Source organism: Ischnura elegans, chromosome 4 (assembly GCF_921293095.1).
Source record: "Ischnura elegans chromosome 4, ioIscEleg1.1, whole genome shotgun sequence".
Taxonomy (NCBI): domain Eukaryota; kingdom Metazoa; phylum Arthropoda; class Insecta; order Odonata; family Coenagrionidae; genus Ischnura; species Ischnura elegans.
In genome coordinates this window covers 21,232,677-21,242,339 of record NC_060249.1, presented here as the reverse complement: position 1 = coordinate 21,242,339, position 9,663 = coordinate 21,232,677, and positions in this window count along the sequence as shown.

Sequence of the window (9,663 nt, the reverse complement as noted above, 5' to 3'; positions counted from 1 at the left end):
TTTAGTAGTGAATTTGCGTTTGTAACTAGAAAATTTAAATCCAGGTCACATTATTAAAATTTTTTAATCTGAGAACTGAAATCGCGCTTGAATAAAAAAATTCATTACCAAGTCACAGCTTTCATTTTTTCATTTTGAGTAATGAATTCGCGTGTGCAACAAGAAAATTCATATCCAAGTCAAATTTTAAAATTTTTTAATCTGAGAACTGAAATCGCGCTTAAATAAAAATAATTATATCCAAGTCACATTTTTAATTTTTTACTTTTAATAGTGAATTTGCGTTTGCAACTAGAAAATTTAAATCCAGGTCACTTTTTTAAAATTTTTTAATCTGAGAACTGAAATCGTGCTTGAATAAAAAAATTCATATCCAAGTCACATTTTTAATTTTTTCACTTTATTGTGATGAAATCGCGTTTGTAACAAGAAAATTCATATACAGGTCACATTTTTAAAATTTTTTAACCGGAGAACTGAAATCGCCCTGGAATAAAAAAAATTCATATCCAAGTCAAATTTTTAATTTTTTAATTTGGGTAGTGAAATCGCGTTTGCAACAAGAAAATTCATATCCAGGTCACATTTTTAAAATGTTTTAATCTAAGAATTGAAATCGCGCTTGAACAAAAAAAATTCATATCCAACTCACTTTTTCAGTGTTTTCTCTTTTAGTAGTGAATTCGCGTTTGCAACAAGAAAATTCATACCCAAGTCCCATTTTTAATTTTTTAACTTGGAGTTGTGAATTTGCGTTTGCAACTAGAAAATTCAAATCCAGGTCACATTTTTAAAATTTTTTAATCTGAGAACTGAAATCGCCCTGGAATAAAAAAAAAATCATATCTAAGTCACATTTTTAATTTTTTCATTTGGGTAGTGAAATCGCGTTTGTAACAAGAGAATTCATGTCCAATTCACATTTTAAAAATTTTTTAATCTGAAAACTGAAATCGCGCTCGAATTAAAAAAATTCATATACATGTCACATTTTTAATTTTTTCATTTTGAGTAGTGAATTCGCGTTTGTAAATAGAAAATTCATTTCCAAGTCACATTTTTAAAATGTTTTAATCTGAGAACTGAAATCGCGCTTGAATAAAAAAATTCATATCCAAGTCACATTTTTACTTTTTCCATTTTGAGTAGTAAATTCGCGTTTGTAACCAGAAAATTCATATCCATGTCACATTTTAAAAATTTTTTAATCTGAGAACTGAAATCGAGCTTGAATAAAAAAATTCATTTCCAAGCCACAGATTTAATTTTTTCATTGTGAGTAGTGAATTCGCGTTTGCAAAAAGAAATTTCATATCCATGTCACATTTTTAAAATTTTTTAATCTGAGAACAGAAATCGCGCTTGAATAAAAAAAATTCATATTCATGTCACATTATTAATTTTTTAATTTGGGTAGTGTAATCGCGTTTTCAACTAGAAAATTCATATCTAAGTCAAATTTTAAAATTTTTTAATCTGAGAACTGAAATCGCGATTAAATAAAAATATTTAAATCCAAGTCACATTTTTAATTTTTAACTTTTAGTAGGGAATTTGCGTTTGCAACTAGAAAATTTAAATCCAGGTCACAATATTAAAATTTTTTAATTTGAGAACTGAAATCGCGCTTGAAAAAAAAAATTATTTCCAAGTCACATTTTTAATTTTTTCACTTTATTGTGGTGAATTCGCGTTTGTAACAAGAAATTTCATATCCAGGTCACATTTTTTAAATCTTTTTAATCTGAGGACTGAAATCATGCTCTAATTAAAAAATTTCATATCCAACTCACATATTCATTGTTTTCTCTTTTAGTAGTGAATTCGCGTTTGCAACAAGAAAATTCATACCCAAGTCCCATTTTTAAAATATTTTTTCTGAGAACTGGACTCGCGCTTGAATAAAAAAATTCATATCCAAACCACATTTTTTATTTTTTTATTTGGGTAGTGAAATCGCGTTTACAACAAGAAAATTCATATCCAATTAAAATTTTTAAAATTTTTTAATCTGAGTACTGAAATCACGCTGGAATAAAAAAATTCATATCCAGGTTACATTTTTAATTTTTTCACTTTGAGTAGTTAATTTGCGTTTGCAACTAGAAAATACAAATCAAGGTCACATTTTTAAAATTTTTTAATGTGAGAACTGAAATCGCGCTTGAATAAAAAAAAATTCATATCCATGTCACATATTTAATTTTTTAATTTGGGTAGTGAATTCGCGTTTTCAACAAGAAATTTCATATCCATGTCACATTTTTAAAATTTTTTAATCTGAGAACAGAAATCGCGCTTGAATAAAAAAAATTCATATCCAAGTCACATTTTTGATTTTTTCACTTTGAGTAGTGAATTTGCGTTTGCAACTAGAAAATACAAATCCAGGTCACATTTTTAAAATCTTTTAATGTGAGAACTGAAATCGCGCTTGAATAAAAAAATTCTTATCTATGTCACATTTTTAATTTCTTAATTTGGGTAGTGAAATCGCGTTTTCAACTAGAAAATTCATATCCAAGTCAAATTTTAAAATTTTTTAATCTGAGAACTGAAATCGCGCTCGAATTAAAAAAATTCTTATCCAAGTCACATTTGTAATTTCTTCATTTTGGTAGAGAATTCGCGTTTGCAACTAGAAAATTCATATCCAATTAAATTTTTAAAATTTTTTAATCTGAGAACTGTAATCGCGCTTGAATATAAAATTTTTTTTCAAGTCACAGGTTTAATTTTTTCATTTTGAGTAGTGAATTCGCGTTTGCAACAAGAAAATTCATATCCAAGTCAAATTATAAATATATTTTTATCTCAGAACTGAAATCGCGCTTAAATTAAAATATTCATATCCAAGTCACATTTTTAATTTTTTACTTTTAGTAGTGAATTTGTGTTTGCACCTAGATAATTTAAATCCAGGTCACATTTTTAAATTTTTTTAATCTGAGAACTGAAATCGCGCTTGAATAAAAAAATTCATATCCAAGTCACATTTTTAATTTTTTACTTTTAGTAGTGAATTCGCGTTTGTAACAAAAATATTCATATCCAGGTCACATTTTTAAAATTTTTTAACGGGAGAACTGAAATCGCCCTGGAATTAAAAAAAAATTAATATCCAAGTCACATTTTTTATTTTTTTATTTGGGTAGTGAAATCGCGTTTTCAACAAGAGAATTCATATCCAAGTCAAATTTTAAAATTTATTAATCTGAGAACTGAAATCGCGCTTGAATAAAAAAATTCATATCCAAGTCAGATTTTTAATTTTTTCACTTTATTGTGGTGAATTCGCGTCTGTAACAAGAAAATTCATATCCAGGCCACATTTTTAAAATTTTTTAACGTGAGAACTGAAATCGCACTGCAATAAAAACAAATCATATCCAAGTCACATTTTTAATTTTTTATTTTGGTAGTGAAATCGCGTTTGCAACAAGAAAATTCATATCCAATTAAAATTTTTAAAATTTTTTAATCTCATTACTAAAATCGCGCTTGAATACAAAAATTCATATCCAAGTCACATTTTTAATTTTTTCACTTTGAGTAGTGAATTTGCGTTTGCAACTAGAAAATTCAAATCCAGGTCACATTTTTAAATTTTCTTATCTGAGAACTGAAATCGCCCTGGAATAAAAAAAAATTCATATCCAAGTCACATCTTCAGTGTTTTCTCTTTTAGTAGTGATTTAGCGTTTACAACAAGAAAATTCATACCCAAGTCCCATTTTTAATTTTTTGATTTGGGTAGTGAAATCGCGTTTGCAACAAGAAAATTCATATCCAAGTCAAATTTTAAAATTTTTTAATCTGAGTACTGAAATCGCGCTTGAATAAAAAAATTCATATCCAAGTCACATTTTTAATTTTTTCACTTTATTGTGGTGAATTCGCGTTTGTAACAAGAAAATTCATATCCAGGTCACATTTTTAAAATTTTTTAACGTGAGAACTGAAATCGCCCTGGAATAAAAAAAATTCATATCCAAGTCACATTTTTAATTTTTTCACTTTATTGTGGTGAATTCGCAATTGTAACAAGAAAATTCATATCCAGGTCACATTTTTTAAATTTTTTAACGTGAGAACTGAAATCGCCCTCGAATAAAAAAAAATTCATATCCAAGTCACATTTTTAATTTTTTAAATTTGGTAGTGAAATCGCTTTTGCAACAAGAAAATTCATATCCAGGTCACATTTTTAAAATTTTTATCTAAGAATTGAAATCGCGCTTGAACAAAAAAAATTCATATCCAACTCACATCTTTAGTGTTTTCTCTTTTAGTAGTGATTTCGCGTTTACAACAAGAAAATTCATAACCAAGTCCCATTTTTAATTTTTTAACTTTGAGTTGTTAATTTGCGTTTGCAACTAAAAAATTCAAATCCAGGTCATATTTTTAATATTTTTTAATCTGAGAACTGAAATCGCCCTGGAATAAAAAAAATTCATATCCAAGTCACATTTTTAATTTTTTTATTTGGGTAGTGAAATCGCGTATGCAACAAGAAAATTCATATCCAATTAAAATTTTTAAAATTTTTTCATCTGAGTACTGAAATCGCGCTTGAATAAAAAAATTCATATCCAAGTTACATTTTTAATTTTTTCACTTTTAGTGAATTTGCGTTTGTAACTAGAAAATACAAATCCAGGTCACATTTTTTAAATTTTTTTATCTTAGGACTGAAATCACGCTCAAATAAAAAAATCATATCCAAGTCACATTTTCAGTGTTTTCTGTTTGAGTAGTGATTTCGCGTTTGCAACAAAAAAATTCATATCCAAGTAAAATTTAAAAAAATTTTAATGTGAGAACTGAAATCGCTCTTGAATAAAAAAAATTCATTTCCAAGTCACAGCTTTAATTTTTCATTTTGAGTAGTGAAATCGCGTTTGCAACAAGAAAATTCATACCCAAGTTCCATTTTTAAAATATATTATTCAGAGAACTGAAATTGCGATTAAATAAAAATATTCAAATCCAAGTCACATTTTTAAATTTTTACTTTTAGTAGTGAATTTGCGTTTGCACCTAGAAAATTTAAATCCAGGTCACATTATTAAAATTTTTTAATCTGAGAACTGAAATCGCGCTTGAACAAAAAAAATTCATATCCAACTCACATCTTTAGTGTTTTCTCTTTTAGTAGTGATTTCGCGTTTACAACAAGAAAATTCATAACCAAGTCCCATTTTTAATTTTTTAACTTTGAGTTGTTAATTTGCGTTTGCAACTAGAAAATTCAAATCCAGGTCATATTTTTAATATTTTTTAATCTGAGAACTGAAATCGCCCTGGAATAAAAAAAATTCATATCCAAGTCACATTTTTAATTTTTTTATTTGGGTAGTGAAATCGCGTATGCAACAAGAAAATTCATATCCAATTAAAATTTTTAAAATTTTTTCATCTGAGTACTGAAATCGCGCTTGAATAAAAAAATTCATATCCAAGTTACATTTTTAATTTTTTCACTTTTAGTGAATTTGCGTTTGTAACAAGAAAATACAAATCCAGGTCACATTTTTTAAATTTTTTAATCTTAGGACTGAAATCACGCTCAAATAAAAAAATCATATCCAAGTCACATTTTCAGTGTTTTCTGTTTGAGTAGTGATTTCGCGTTTGCAACAAAAAAACTCATATCCAAGTAAAATTTAAAAAAATTTTAATGTGAGAACTGAAATCGCTCTTGAATAAAAAAAATTCATTTCCAAGTCACAGCTTTAATTTTTCATTTTGAGTAGTGAAATCGCGTTTGCAACAAGAAAATTCATACCCAAGTTCCATTTTTAAAATATATTATTCAGAGAACTGAAATTGCGATTAAATAAAAATATTCAAATCCAAGTCACATTTTTAAATTTTTACTTTTAGTAGTGAATTTGCGTTTGCACCTAGAAAATTTAAATCCAGGTCACATTATTAAAATTTTTTAATCTGAGAACTGAAATCGCGCTTGAATAAAAAAATTCATATCCAAGTCACATTTTTAATTTTTTCACTTTATTGTGGTGACTTCGCGTTTATAACAAGAAAATTCATATCCAGGTCACATTTTAAAAATTTTTTAACGTGAAAACTGAAATCGCCCTGGAATAAAAAAAAATTCATATCCAAGTCAAATTTGAATTTTTTAATTTGGGTAGTGAAATCGCATTTGCAACAAGAAAATTCATATTCAGGTCACATTTTTAAAATGTTTTAATCTAAGAATTAAAAAAGCGCTTGAACAAAAAAATTCATATCCAACTCATATTTTCAGTGTTTTCTCTTTTAGTAGTAATTTCGCGTTTGCAACATGAAAATTGATACCCAAGTCCCATTTTTAATTTTTTAACTTTGAGTTGTGAATTTGCGTTTTCAACTAGAAAATTCAAATCCAGGTCACATTTTTTAAATTTTTTAATCTGAGAACTGAAATCGCCCTGGAATAAGAAAATTCATATCCAAGTAACATTTTTAATTTTTTAGTTTGGGTAGTAAAATCGCGTTTGCAACTAGAATATTCATAAACAAGTCAAATTTTTAAAATTCTTTAATCTAAGAAATGAAATCGCGCTCGAATTTAAAAAATTCATATACATGTCACATTTTTAATTTTTTCATTTTGAGTATTGAATTCACGTTTGTAATAAGAAAATTCGTTTCCAAGTCACATTTTTAAAATTTTATAATCTGAGAACTGAAATCGCGCTTGAATAAAAAAATTCATATCCAAGTCACATTTTTTAATTTTTTTATTTTGAGTAGTGAATTCGCGTTTGTAACAAGATAATTCATATCCAAGTCACATTTTTAAATTTTTTTAATCTGAGAACTGAAATCGCGCTTGAATAAAATAATTCATTTCCAAGTCACTGATTTATTTTTTTCACTTTGAGTAGTGACTTTGCGTTTGTAACTAGAAAATACAAATCCAGGTCACATTTTTTAAATTTTTTAATCTTAGGACTGAAATCACGCTCAAATAAAAAAATCATATCCAAGTCACATTTTCAGTGTTTTCTGTTTGAATAGTGATTTCGCGTTTGCAACAAAAAAATTCATATCCAAGTAAAATTTAAAAAAAATTTAATGTGAGAACTGAAAACGCTCTTGAATAAAAAAAATTCATTTCCAAGTCACGGCTTTAATTTTTTCATTTTGAGTAGTGAATTTGCGTTTGCTACAAGAAAATTCATATCCAAGTCTTATTTTTAAAATGCTTTAATCTAAGAATTGATGTCGCGCTTGAACAAAAAAAATTCATATCCATCTCACATATTCATTGTTTTCTCTTTTAGTAGTGAATTCGAGTTTGCAAGAAGAATATTGATACCCAAGTCCCATTTTTAAAATATTTTTTCTGAGAACTGGAATCCCGCTTGAATAAAAAAATTCATATCCAAGTCACATTTTTAATTTTTTCACTTTGAGTTGTGAATTTGCGTTTGCAACTAGAAAATTCGATTCCTGGTCACATTTTTAAATTATTTAATCTGAGAACTGAAATCGCCCTGGAATAAAAAAAATTCATATCCAACTCACATATTCATTGTTTTCTCTTTTAGTAGTGAATTCGCGTTTGCAACAAGAAAATTCATACCCAAGTCCCATTTTTAAAATATTTCAATCTGAGAAGTGAAATCGCGCTTGAATAAATAAATTCATATCAATGTCACATTTTTAATTTTTTCACATTGAATAGTGATTTTTTGTTTGCAACTAGAAAATTTAATCCAGGACACATTTTTAAATTTTTTTATCTGAGAACTGAAATCGTCCTGCAATCAAAAAAATTCATATCCAAGTCACATTTTTAATTTTTTTTTTGGGTAGTGAAATCGCGTTTGCAACAAGAAAATTCATATCAAATTAAAATTTTTAAAATTTTTTAATCTTATTACTAAAATCGCGCTTGAATGAAGAAATTCATATCCAAGTCACATTTTTAATTTTTTCACTTTGAGTAGTGAATTTGCGTTTACAACTAGAAAATTCAAATCCAGGTCACATTTTTAAGTTTTTTTATCTGAGAACTGAAATCGCCCTGGAATAAAAAAAAATTCATATCCAAGTCATATTTTTAATTTTTTAATTTGGGTAGTGAAATCGCGTTTGCAACAAGAAAATTCATATCCAAGTCAAATTTTAAAATTTTTTAATCTGAGAACTGAAATCGCGCTTGAATAAAAAAATTCTATCCAAGTCACTTTTTTAATTTTTTCACTTAATTGTGGTGAATTCGCGTTTGTAACAAGAAAATTCAAATCCAGGTCACATTTTTTAAATTTTTTAATCTTAGGACTGAAATCACGCTCAAATAAAAAAATCATATCCAAGTCACATTTTCAGTGTTTTCTGTTTGAGTAGTGATTTCGCGTTTGCAACAAAAAAATTCATATCCAAGTAAAATTTAAAAAAATTTTAATGTGAGAACTGAAATCGCTCTTGAATAAAAAAAATTCATTTCCAAGTCACAGCTTTAATTTTTCATTTTGAGTAGTGAAATCGCGTTTGCAACAAGAAAATTCATACTCAAGTTCCATTTTTAAAATATATTATTCAGAGAACTGAAATTGCGATTAAATAAAAATATTCAAATCCAAGTCACATTTTTAAATTTTTACTTTTAGTAGTGAATTTGCGTTTGCACCTAGAAAATTTAAATCCAGGTCACATTATTAAAATTTTTTAATCTGAGAACTGAAATCGCGCTTGAACAAAAAAAATTCATATCCAACTCACATCTTTAGTGTTTTCTCTTTTAGTAGTGATTTCGCGTTTACAACAAGAAAATTCATAACCAAGTCCCATTTTTAATTTTTTAACTTTGAGTTGTTAATTTGCGGTTGCAACTAGAAAATTCAAATCCAGGTCATATTTTTAATATTTTTTAATCTGAGAACTGAAATCGCCCTGGAATAAAAAAAATTCATATCCAAGTCACATTTTTAATTTTTTTATTTGGGTAGTGAAATCGCGTATGCAACAAGAAAATTCATATCCAATTAAAATTTTTAAAATTTTTTCATCTGAGTACTGAAATCGCGCTTGAATAAAAAAATTCATATCCAAGTTACATTTTTAATTTTTTCACTTTGAGTAGTGAATTTGCGTTTGTAACTAGAAAATACAAATCCAGGTCACATTTTTTTAATTTTTTAATCTTAGGACTGAAATCACGCTCAAATAAAAAAATCATATCCAAGTCACATTTTCAGTGTTTTCTGTTTGAGTAGTGATTTCGCGTTTGCAACAAAAAAATTCATATCCAAGTAAAATTTAAAAAAATTTTAATGTGAGAACTGAAATCGCTCTTGAATAAAAAAAATTCATTTCCAAGTCACAGCTTTAATTTTTCATTTTGAGTAGTGAAATCGCGTTTGCAACAAGAAAATTCATACCCAAGTTCCATTTTTAAAATATATTATTCAGAAAACTGAAATTGCGATTAAATAAAAATATTCAAATCCAAGTCACATTTTTAAATTTTTACTTTTAGTAGTGAATTTGCGTTTGCACCTAGAAAATTTAAATCCAGGTCACATTATTAAAATTTTTTAATCTGAGAACTGAAATCGCGCTTGAACAAAAAAAATTCATATCCAACTCATATTTTCAGTGTTTTCTCTTTTAGTAGTGATTTCGCGTTTGCAACATGAAAAT